At 54.1% G+C, this 12,305-nt stretch overlaps 1 protein-coding gene across 1 annotated transcript in view; it reads left to right on the forward strand.

Moving 5' to 3' along the window:
• The first annotated feature begins 207 nt into the window (after nucleotides 1–207).
• The window catches only part of CPLX2 (complexin 2), a 70,002-nt gene continuing 57,904 nt past the window's right edge, over nucleotides 208–12,305 (forward strand). Inside the window, exons 1-2 of the mRNA XM_081035528.1 lie at nucleotides 208–588; nucleotides 10,598–10,679. The gene's annotated coding sequence lies outside the window, so the exon portion shown is untranslated. The remainder of the gene's footprint in view (nucleotides 589–10,597; nucleotides 10,680–12,305) is intronic.

The raw sequence follows: 12,305 nt of genomic DNA on the forward strand, positions 1-12,305 counted from the left end.
GAGGAGGTCCTGGTCTTCCTGGTGAAAGACCAAAGACTTTGCTTCTTCTTAGAGGTGTATTATAGAGAGAGGAGGGTTAGAAAGCTCTCTCTAGGGCATGGCGGGTGATGGGCAGGAATGAGGTAGTAGGAGCAGTTAGACCAGCGAGTGGAGTTTGTAGCAGAGCAGGTACAAGACCCGCGTTTGGTTATTGGTCACAGAAATGGAGAATGAGGGAGAGATATTTCCAAGGCAGGATGTCGTTTGTCCCCTAGGTCCCAGGGCCCACACTTCAGGGAAGAACTGGCTGTAGGGGGAACTCCTCCATGCCTCCCTGCCGGTTTCACAGACTCTTGTGCTGGCGCCCTCTCTCCTCCCCGTCGGCAGCCCCCGCCTCCTTCTCAGGAAGCTCGGGTCTCCCTGGGAGCGGGGCTGCCCTTGGGGGGGGCCTCGGAGCTCCGCGCCCTGCAGCTCCGCTGACGTCCGGGCTGAGGGACAGGGCCCGGTGCCCACCGCAGGCACGGTGCCGGCCCGGTGGGAGGCAGAGGCTCGCCGCAGTCTGCGTCCCGGGCCCCAGGTCGGCCACAGAGGAGCCGCCGCCGCCAACAGGTTCGTACCCGGCGCACTCGCTCTCGGTCGCGGAGCGGGGCGGGTTGGCCGGAGAGACCGCAGCCAGAGGCCCGGGGCTGCGGAGCGCCCGGGGGGCGGCTGCCCCCGGCCCTGCTTCCTTCCCCGGCAGCGCTCAGCCGCCACCGGCCCTTCCGCGGCGAGGCTCCCTCCGCCTCCCGCACCGCCGCGGGGACAGCGCCCGGGCCGGGTCAGCACTGCACGGGCGGACAGCGGCCGCCGGCTCCCCTCCCCCCGCGGGCGCAGCGCACGCCGCCCAGCGCGGTCCCCCGGCGGCCCCGCTCTCCGCTTCCGCCCCCGGCGAGCCGCGAGCTAAGCCGAGGAGCTGCGGCCTCCCTCGCGCCTTCCTTGGGGTGGGGGTGCCATCGCCGGGGGCCGCAGCCTCCCCCACGCAGGGTCGGGGTGAGCCGCGGAAGGGGGCCTAGTCCTAACCGCGCGGCTCCGGCGTGGCTCTGCCGTTCGCCAAGGCCTGGCGGTGCAATGGCGGGTCCCCGCGGGAAGTCAGACAGAGGGTGGGGGGTGACACAGGCACAGGGGCCCCGACCCGGCTGGGCGAGCTGGGCCCGAGCCCCGAGGAAGGAGTGCGCCGCCCGCCGCCCCTCCAAAGCCCCACCGCCACCCTGGCTCAGCACCGCCGACTTCCCTCCGAGAGCCTGACACAGACGCCCGAGGCTGGCAGCTGCGGTCCTGACTCTGCCTGTCCCCGCACATCCCTAGAAAGTGCGAGGCTGACTTTCCGTGGGGGAGGGGGCCGAGAAACCGCGGGGAAGCCGCACAAAACGGGGCATTGACATGCTCCCCCCTCCCTCCTGCCCAGAGTTCCTCCCCTACCTCCGGAGCGAAGGCACAGGCAAGGGGTGGGGGAAGGAGGAGCGCTGTGAACACGGCTTGACTCTGGGAGACTGCAATTAGCAAGAAAAGAGGTTGAAGAAGTAAGAGAACAGGAGAGGTTCCCAAATAGGGAAGCCAGTTCAGCAGCAGGAAACCCCGAGCTGAAGCTGGGAGGGCCCTTGGATGACGTGATCCTTTGGGGCCCTGATAGTCTCACCAGGAGATGGGGCTTAGGGGCAGAGGCCCCAAGGTCACTCAGTAATTTAGGAGCAGAATTGGGCCTAAAGCCCAGACTTCCAAAATCCTGGGCCAGTTGTGTAACATTCAAAGAGTTAAAATGCCAGATGCAGGGAGAAGAGCTCGGTGGTTTCAGTTTGAGTCCAAATCTCAGCTCTGTCACTTACCAGCACGTGACCTTGGGCAAGTGGCCTTCTGAGAAGACAGGTTAATAGTACCCACTTGTGGTGAGCATTTAAGGAAGTGTCTGCATAATGAGATTAGGGTGGTGTGTGGCACACAGTAGGTGCTCAGAAAACGGTAGCTACCCTTCCTGCTATTATTGCCTCTGTAAACATGTGCTATGTGCCAGGCACTGGCTAGGCCTTGGAGAGAGAGAGAAGTGTTCTGAAGAGGGCACAGACCAGCAGAGGAAGCCGAAAAGAAAACAGTTGCAATGTGATAAGTGCCTTAATCAAAGTGAGTATGCCCCTCTATGGGACCTCACATGCTGGAGGGATGAACGGTGGGAAAAGAAAAGTACCTCAGACAGATGGAACTGCGTGGAAATGCCTAAAGGTGTGAAATCATAGCCACCAGGGTAATGTCATTATGCCAGAGGGTCCTCGAGATGGGGGCTGTGAAATGAGAGTGGAGAGAAAGGCTGGAGTCAGTCTCCAAAGGGCCTTTTGTGATGAAACATTTCAAACATGTTTTTTTAAATAGAAAGAGTATTTAAAAAAAAAAAAAAGCCTCACGTACCCATCATCCAGCTTCAATAATTGGTTAATTTTCTTTCAGCTATTCTCTCTCTCTCTCTCTCTCTCTCTCTCTCTCTCTCTCTCTCTTTCTCTCTCTCTCTCTCTCACACACACACATATAGACACACACATTGTGAAGCAAACTCAAGACATCATGTCACTTAGTGCAGAAGGATTTTACCATGAACAACAACTTTTGCCATTCAAATGTTGTTCCACTAACTCAAATCGTGCCTGTCCCTTCTCAATCTCTTCTGGACATTTCTGTCCTTAGCAGACAGTTTTGAGAGGCTACATTACAACAATAAACCACATGCATTAGAGAGGCTATTTCAGAAAAAACACGGGGTACATCAACCCTCAGCAGGTTTTACCATGCCAGAATGGTTTATCTCTACTCCCTCCTCTGCGGCCAGAGGCCAGTGACTATTTGCAAGGCAGACCAAAAGACAAATTGAGCCCCATAAAGAAAAAGAGAGAGAGAGATCCTCCCTTTCAAAGTAATCTGAGCCACAAGCTCATGATGATGGAAGGATTGAAGGCACGGGAATCACTGATCTGGAAATCAGCAAACCCAACAGCTACTTTTTACAGATGAGGAAGAATAGGGTCAGAAACAGACAGAAATTTACCCAAAGTGTCACAGGGCTGAGAGCTGGGCCAAGACCTTTGAACTCAGAGTCTAGCGCTCTTTTCAGTTCACCATTTTGCTTGGAAGATTAGACCTCAGAGTTTCTCAGCCCATAAACTTGGCATGCCATATCCTTCCCTGGAAGTCAGAGGGAGAAGGGGGACAAGAAATGTCCTTCCTGGTTCTCTAGAGAATGACACGTACGGCAGCTGGTCTTGGAGACACCCTGACACACGCCCCTTCCATATGCCTTTGGAGCAAGCTGATGGTGGTGGTACCTGCCTGCTGGTGCCTAAGCAGACCCCCTGGCAAGCCCCTCGTTCTGACGATCAAAGGCTGTGCAGTCAGACACCCAGACCTCATCTCTGTGCATTTTCACCCACCCTACTCGCCTCACCGGATGCACATTTGCCCTGCACTTGGCTGTACATTCCTCCCGCCTACCAACCCACTCCTTGGAGGGTTAAATGAGTGGCATTTGGCCAGGCCCCGGCAGCACTCAGAGCGCTTGTGTCTTTCTGGGGCAAGAAGTGTCTCCTGTTACCAATGAAACGCGTCAGCCGTGATGAGTGTGCGCTCCCATCGGGCTCTGGGCACTTTGCAAGTCAGCATTTTCACTTTTTCAGGGATGTCCCTGCCCGCAAGATGGGAGGGACAGTATCTCCCAAAGTTCCCCGAGTCTCAGGTGGACAAATGAAAATACATGTCGGGAGTTCTAGCATTCCTGGTGAAGTCGGCAGAAAACAGTCCATAAAATTGCCTTACTTCTGGGGTATAATTGCAGTCAAGACGTAGGAAAGTGATAAAGAGAGTGAATTACAGCTTGTGAAATTGTCCCAGGTTTTAGCCTGAGATGAGACCGATTTAGATATTGTAGATATGATATGGTATGGTATGGTATGGTATGGTATGGTATGGTATGGTATGGTATGATGATCCGATATGTTGTGTGACATATATGACACCGTATGATCTGGGCCTAGCTGAGTAGCAATAGGTAGGAACCCAAAGGGACCCTGGTGAGCATACACTCTTCTCCGACACTTACTCATTGAGTGGTTATTCTGTCTGTGTCAGCCACTATTCCAGATGCTAAACAAGACATACCAGGTCTCTGCTCCCACGGGACTTACAGACTTATAGGAGACACATGCCTTAATAACAATTAAAAAGTAAAAATGAAAACATTTCAGCATAGAGACAGATAGGGAAGGTCTGTCTGAAACGGTAGCACGGAATTGAGGCCCGCATGACTAGAAAAAGTCAGTCACATGAGGATGTGGGGCAGAACATTCCTGTCAGAGGAAATCGCTCTGGCTGAGGCCCTAGTGTGAGCCTGAGCTGTTTGGGGACAGGCATGTGGCCAGTGTGGCTGGAGTGGAGTGAGCCAGGGGCACCGTGGCAGCAGATGAGGGCGGGGAGGAGGCCGGGCCAGACCACATGGCGCCTTCTAGAACACGGTTAGGAATTGGGATTTTATTCTAAATTCAATGGATTGTCCCTGGATGGTTTTAAGCCGGGGAGTGATAAAAACTGGTTTTGTTTTTACAAGATATCTCTGGTTGCTGCATGGAGGATGGAAGATATGGGCTGTTGGGCAGGGCACAGTCTCCCCCACCTGCCCAGGTGGTCAGCATCCAGCAGAGGAGACAGTACACAAACAGGACAGCATTACCCCCATGGGAAGGGCTGCATGTGGAGGGAGGTGCAAGGCAGTGTGGGAACACAACACGAGGGATTCCTTCAGCCTGGGAGGCCTCGTGGAAGTGGGCGATGCCTGATGAATTGTAGCTAGAAAAGGAGAGTGAAGTGCCGGTGCCCAGGACACACAGGAAAGCAGCACAGCAGCAGTGGGGTGCACGGACCAGGCCAGGCTGCCCGGGTTCAAATCCCACTCACACCACATGGCAGCTGTGGGTACACAGCCAAGCTCCTTATATCTCTGTGTCACAATGTCCTCACCTTTCAAATGGAGGTTACGAGCGTCACAGTACTTATATCAAGGGGTTCCTGTGAGGACTAAACCAATAAAAATTTGTGAAGCACGTAGTACCTAGCATTAAAAAGTAGCATATTGGTTAAATAAAAATGGAGCACAAAGGGGGTGTGAGAACGGAGAGCATGTGCAGAGCCCAACTCTGAGGGCCTGAAGATCAGGCCAGAAATGCCCATCTAGCTCTGTAAGCAGCGAAAGGGCATCAAGGCCTTTGAAACAGGGGGATTAGGGTGGAGAGGAAGCTAAAACCCAAAGGCCCAGAGAGGGAAAGCGACCTACCCACAGTCACACAGCCAGTTACTGTCAGAACACTGTCATCTGTCCCCCCTACTGACGCAACATTGTCGGGGGCAAGGACAGTATATATTTCGTTCCCTCATTGCATCCTCAGTGTTACAAGAATGCCGAGGATATTCTCAGTAAATGTTTGTGGAATACATTGCTGAATCATGACCAAGACGGGCAGGAAAAGTCAGAAAGTTTGAATCCTCAAGAAAGTCAGTACATTTTGGACAGTGGTGAAACCACTCTCAGGAAAATAAAGCAAATTCCTAGAGATGCTGACTAGGGGCTCAAAGGCTTCTGAATCGCAGCGTTTGTGACAAAAGACACTGCCGCCCACAGGGCCCCTGACACTCCCTCAAGTCAAAACAAGCACTGCAGCATAGGGTTCAGAAGCTAATCTTCGTAAAGTGCCTGGAAGATGAAAACCGTTCCCCAGACGTTCAGCGTGGTAATTGCCAATGCGGAGAAAATGTATCTCCACATTTGCAAGAGGCAGACCTTTGTGTTGCACAAAAACCAGCCATTAGAATTCTTGTCTTTGACTCGTCAGGAAGCTGTGACAGCCAAGTGGGCAAGCAGGGTCTTGCAGTTCAAGCAGCAGATGGCAAGAGACTCAGAGGAATGCAGACCCAGTTTTCACACTGCTGAAAGCCTGCTCGGAACAAGGCATGGGGCCAGGCGCTCCTCCAGCTGGAAAAAACGCCAGCACTTCCTGTGATCTTGGGCAAGTCCCACCATTTCTCCGAACTTCAAGTTCAGCAGCTATAAAATGGGGATAATACTGTTGACCCCATAGGGTTGTTTTGCTTTTGATTCTGACAACCTGGGGTTAGGGCTGTCATCCCATTGCACAGATGGGGACTCTGAAGCCCCAGGTATGGCTTATTGATTCTTTAGCACTCTCTGAGCACCTCTGATGGGCCAGTGCTGCTTCAGAAGCTAGAGAGACAATGAAGGATAAGACATGGTCTGTGCTCTCACTGAGCTCACGTTCCAGTGGGGAGACAGAAAATACCAAGTAAACAAATAATTTCCCCAAGTTACATAAATGCTAGGAAGGAAATAAAAGAGGGGGAGTGCTAAGGAGAGCAGAGGCTATTCACACAAGGCAGGCAGGGGAGACCAGAAGAAAGAGACATTAAAATTGACATCTGCACTGGAAGAAGCCGCTGGTCATGGGACAAGTGTCCAGGGAGAAAGTGCAAAGGTCCTGGGGTAGGAAGAATCCTAACAAGGTCACAGGACAGAAACAGACGGAGCGAGGGAGAGGGTGGTAGAGGTGAGGGCAAAGGGGTTGACAGGGGCCAAAGCAAGGAGGGCCTTGAAGACTGGGTAAAGCAGAGGGTGGCATATTCTAAACTGCCATTGAGTCACTTCCCTTAGTCACCCCACTGGTGAGAATGATCCCCTGGACCTCCATTCAGGTCCACAGTTCCTGCTGTCATCTCTAAAGCAGGTGAGCCAAAGGGCAAGCACAGTGCTGGGTTCCCCTGCTGGGAAGCAAATCCACCGGCTGGCTGGCGGCCGGGTGGGCACTGCAGTACAGGCTGCATTCTGATGCCATTAGGCAACGGGGATGGGAGAAGACAGGGCTGGCTGTGGCTGGGGTGAAGCAAGGAAGAGAGGCGCCTGCCTCACGTGCAAAATGCAAGGGGGTGCTAAAAGCTCGGTCATCATGGATGCTCAGTAACCGATAGTACTTCCCTCTACCCACCGCACCCTGAGTTAGACCCTCACTTCAGGCAAGAGAAAAAACTCAAAGCGGGGACAAGAGATCCTGAGACGGCCATCTCAGTAAACTCTAAGGGGTCAAGTTTTGAAGCCAAAGAGCCTAAATGAGATCCTCTATACATAACCACACATTTGTTCATCTGGAAAATGGAGACGATAATAGCGAGTGCCTTCCACGATTGTGATGAAGATAAAATAAGATGAGTAAAACCCTCGGAACAATGCTAGGCATGTAGGAAGTGCTGAACAAATATTTGCCGCTGTTGCCAGTGTGGTGGTGGGGGCGGGGGGGTTCAGTAAATCATGACTGAGCACAGCCCATGTGATAAAATAGGTAACATAGGTACAGCCCTTTGCCATTTATAAAGCACTTTTGTTTATACCATTGCACCTGATTCTCACAACTCTGTGAGTGAGAGGGCATGGGATATATTTATTTTACAGAGGAAAAAAGTCTAGGCTCCAAAAGGTAAAGTGACTTGTCCAAGTAAACCAGGATTTAAGTCCCTGGAGTCTGACAATAAACTAACTCCATGCCAGCAACAGAGCCTCCAACCAATAACCATGAAAAGATCAGAAATGGAAGAAGACAATATTAGACTCTGGACATGGAGTTGTCCACCTCCTTATTTTACAGAAGGGAAACCTAAGGCTTGGGGAGGAGAAAGGGTCATCCAAAGTCAACCCTGGGGCCAGAACCCAGATCCCAAATGTCTTGGTCCAGAGTCCTGTCCAGTGTCCACATTCACCCCCCTCATCTGATTGGCCAGCCTCTATCTGAGAGGCCCAGGGGCCCAGGATGCGGGCAGCCTGAGGGGAGTGGTTCCCTGGGTGGGTCTAGTGGACAGGAGGCGTCCCAGCTCCACCTTCCCTCGCAGCCCAATCAGAGGACTAGAGTGCAGAAGCTGGCGTTGCCAAGGTGAGGGCTGTGTGGTTGCTAGGACACAGTTTGGGAGCAGTCAGGTGGCAGAGGAGGCCTCAGCTAGAGCTGGGGCTGGGGCAGAGACCAGGACTTGCCACCTTCTTGGGAGCTGGGGGAGGACCTCCAACTCTGCAGGGTGGGTCAGCCAAGGGGAGTGTTAACAGTCAGAACCTTGCCTCACCCAGCTCCATGCACCCTCCAAGCCAGGAGGCTGAGCCTGCTTCTCCCTCTACACCACAGCTCGGCAAGTGCAGTCCAGCTACCGGCTCCTCCCATCCCCCCACCCATCCCCAGAAGGAACTCTCTGGAACATAAAGCCCAGTTAAAAGCCCACGCCCCACTAAAGCCCCTCATCACCGGCCTTCTGCCCAAGGCTCCAACCACCCGAAACTGCTCCAAGTACCTGAGTAGACCAGGCTTCTTCCACACCGCTGCAGACGCTGTTCCTTCCGCCTGGAAAGCCCTTCCTGCTCCACTGCTGGCTCAGCTTCAGCTCAAGACTCCCCTTCCCAGGGAAGCCCTCCCGCCTCCTGGCCGTGGCTGCCACGTCCTATTCCAGCTCTCCGCTTTCCCGTTTGTGTGCCCTTTAGGCTGTGAGCATTCTACATCTCACCCCTAGAATAAGACCGGGTTTCAACTGTGCAAGGTCCAGGCTGCTCTGGGCCTCCGTGCCTGCCTCTGTGAGATGGGGATTATGACCTTGGCCTTGCCAGACTAATGGATGTAAAGGGCTTGGCACACCACAGATACGCGCCAAATGCTGTGCATGCCGTGGTTTATGGACACCGCTAGCGCCTAGCACAGAGTGCTCTTAATAAATGGGCTCTGACCGTGCTCTTCACTTATGAGAATCATAGCTGTTGTGTGAAAGGGCTCTGCAAACAGGAAAGCCCCATTCCAGTGCAAGGAGTCTGATTCCCACAAGCCTCTAGGCCTGAGTCCTCCCGACGCGCTCTCTGCCCACCCTTCATTCACTGAACAAAATGCATTTGGTATGTGCCAGGCACTGTGCTGGCTGTCCGGGGCTCAGCAGGAGTGCACTGAACACCTAATGCACCACCCACCTTTCTTTCCTTGTTTCTTAGAGGTCAGCCTCAGGACGCAGCGCAGAGAGGACCCTGCCTGAGCCCAGGGAGGCAGCCAGTTGCTCCGAGATGCCCGCTCCCTGGGCAGGCAGCAGGCTCTGCCCTAAACTTCCTCCCCGCTTCCCGACCTAGCCAGTCAGAAAGCAGTAATATCTGCCCTCTTTCCGATCCAGTTGGTGACAAATTCAAATGTTGTCAGTCCCTGAGAGTAGGGAGCGTGCCCTCCCTTTTCACTGTGGTGTGACCAGCATTTAAAACACAGCCGGGCCCACTCGTTCAGCCACTCATTTACTCATTCACTCACTCAACGGACACATATCCAGTCCTGCCTCACCAGGGCCCTGCCTCGCCGAGTCCTACTCTAGCAGGGGGCCGATGGAGGAGGTTGAGTTAGGAAGTGATGGTGCAGCATGGAGATGCTGAGACCCAGGTGTTAGGTGCCGAGTCGCCCAGGTGGTCCCAGGAGGCTACGGGCAACGGGCAACGGAAAGGAACGTGAGTCAGCTGAGCTCTGGGAATCCTGCTTCCCTCACCATCTGTATCCCCTGGACCAAATCCTCAGCCCCCAAGACAAGAATCTCTACTTCTTTGAGTCAGGGAGAGCAGGCGTAGACTATGGAAGGAAGAGGAAATAGTGGAGGAGGAGGAGACAGGCCGCAGTCAGGCCCCAAGCCCACAACTCGGCCCCGCAGTGGCCGAAGCCTTGGCATCCAGCGGAGAGAGGCTCTGACTGCAGTGGCTGGAAGGAGTGAGGAGTATATGGGTTCTGATCCGGCTCCCCGCTCCGCGCGTGGGAAACTGGGCAGATCACGACCCCTCTTCACACCTGTGTTCTCTGTAAAGTGGAAGTGGAACCCTGGTTTCCCTAATCCTAGTGATGGTGTGAAAACACACGTCAGGCATTGCCCCGTCAACAAAGAGTGAGGGGTGCCCACTTGGGCCAGGCTGTGGAAACAGTCAGGTAGGACCCACTCCCTGCCTTTGCAGGAATTCTGGGTGCCTCCTAGAAGAAAGCAGGGAAGGTGACTAAAATTTGAGGGGCTTCGACGTAGTAGACTTCTCCACAGACATGATCTTACGTACCACCACCCACCACAAGCACTTACACGCACCCATGTGTGAGGTTGGTGGTTAGCAGCCCCGCTGCACACGCAAGGAAACTGACGCTCAGAGAGAGGGCATGGGTCCCGCAAGTCAGCATTCAAACCCAGGTATGACTAACAGTAAATCCCACCCATTGTCACCAGTCAGAAATCACATTTAAGCCAGAAAACAGTATGGTCAGTGGTACAAGATTGCCCAAACCAGCCACCAAGAAGGGCAACCGCTGTCAGGAGAGCAGGCACGGTGGGGCCAGGAGGTGGGTCTGATGCCCAGCAGGTCCCCATCCTGCCTCACCCCCGTGTGGGGCCCACAGCATCAGTGGTGCCTCAGGAGAGGCAAGAGCATGCCCTGGATCGGTGCCCATTCGGGAGGCCAGTTTCCCCAGAAGCTGTCTTCCCTGACCCCCCAACACCCTCTCTCCTCCCCCAGGAAGCCCTGCATCTCTGGAATGCTATCTGCTCTGCTCACTGATTGAAGATCCCTGCATCTCAGCTCTGCCAGGAAAGCAAAGGTAAGGGAACTGCCAGCGTCACCCCATGGATGGTCCCCACTCCTGGTGAAGGGGTCATGATGACATTTCCCCTCCACGATCGCCAAGAACAGCCCTGAGTGGGAATGAGTTGGCTCAATCGGACAATGTGGTGGAATGGCGTTACTGTGCGTTTTTAGAGCTGTTTACAACAGAAAAACACTTCCTTGTGTGTTCTCTTATTCAGTGATGCTTGCCCCCCAAAATCCTTAGGTGGGTATCATTATCCCCCGTTCACAGATGAGGAAACTGAAGCTCACCCAAGGGAAAGGACTCACCCAAAGACGTACGGCTGCTAGGTGGCTAGGCCTGAATTCAGATCTACTTTTTCTTGTCTGGAACCCCAAGTGGCTATGTACCTTGTGGGTGCTGGGTGCATGTTTGATGAATGAATGAGTGAATTAATGAACTAGCCGAGATCCGTGGCAGGGCAGAGCGTGGCCAGACCCCAGCTCTCCTGTCAGTCCCAGTTCCTATGCTCTTTTTGCTGAACTGTGGCTCAACACTGCCCCGCCATGCCCCCACTCAGGATCTCAGGCTTCCTTGTGTGCGGCCATCACCCCTCCCGCCGCAGACGGAGGGTGAAGGTGGGGCAGGTGCCTCAGCCCCTTCCAAGTGGCCCCCAGCTCGGATCACACCAGCGTCCCTTCATCCATCCACATCGCTTCGTCCCCACCACCCACTACCGGTAATCCAACAGGCAGAGTTGTCATTTGTTTCTTTAAATAAACAGTCTTGAGTTTCGTACCAAATAGTCTTTTAAGAGGAGGATCGTCTCCAGGCCACCCCGTATTTAGCACACAGTGAGCCACATATTTGCACAGAGAGAGAGTGTGTGGATATAGAGATCGCTCGATGGATACAGATATCGTTGCTCACCCAGATGGGAGCTATTTCTGCCTCTGAGTCACTATAGTGAATGCCACTGAGGGATTCCAGCCTGGGCTCCGAGCCTCACACACCTCATGGCTCTCTGCCTCCTCCTCACCGTTCACAAATCAGACAGGGGTCCCCCATCACAGGGCAGGACAGAAGGGGACATTTGGGCCCCAGGAAATGGAGACTTTCTAATAATCAGGTCCTATTCACGTCTTTGTTCTCCATCTAGAGTCCCACACCCTGACAGACCATCTGGGCAAATCCATTCAGGGCACAGGAGAGAAAACTGAGACTCAGAGAGGGGAAGAACTTGCCCAGTGTCACACAGCAATTCTGTGGCGCTGCTGGTCCTAGAGCTCAAATCCTCTGGTTGCTGCCTGGGGCGCCTTCCCTTCCCCCACCCCCTTCTTCAGTTTTATCTCCAATGACCTGCATTTTCAGACCACTGAGGAGCCTCCTGGCTTCCGAATACTTGGAGATGTCACCGAGTACTTCCTTCCTGGGCTCCCGCAGAGGGGAGCTGACTTGTTTGGGTACCCTCCTCCCCCTCCCCCCCACCCCCCCACGACCCCCCCCCCCCGTGCTTAAAGCAGGGCCTGCACACACTGGGTGCCCAATGCATGCACACCTGCACACCGGGGGTTAGATAAGATCAAACTCAGTGCCAATTCCTAGGGAACCCTGTTCTCCACTGGAAAGAACACCCATTTGTCTCCACCCTCTCGTTCT

The sequence above is a fragment of the Rhinolophus hipposideros genome (genome assembly GCF_964194185.1).
Source record: "Rhinolophus hipposideros genome assembly, chromosome: 23".
NCBI lineage: Eukaryota > Metazoa > Chordata > Mammalia > Chiroptera > Rhinolophidae > Rhinolophus > Rhinolophus hipposideros.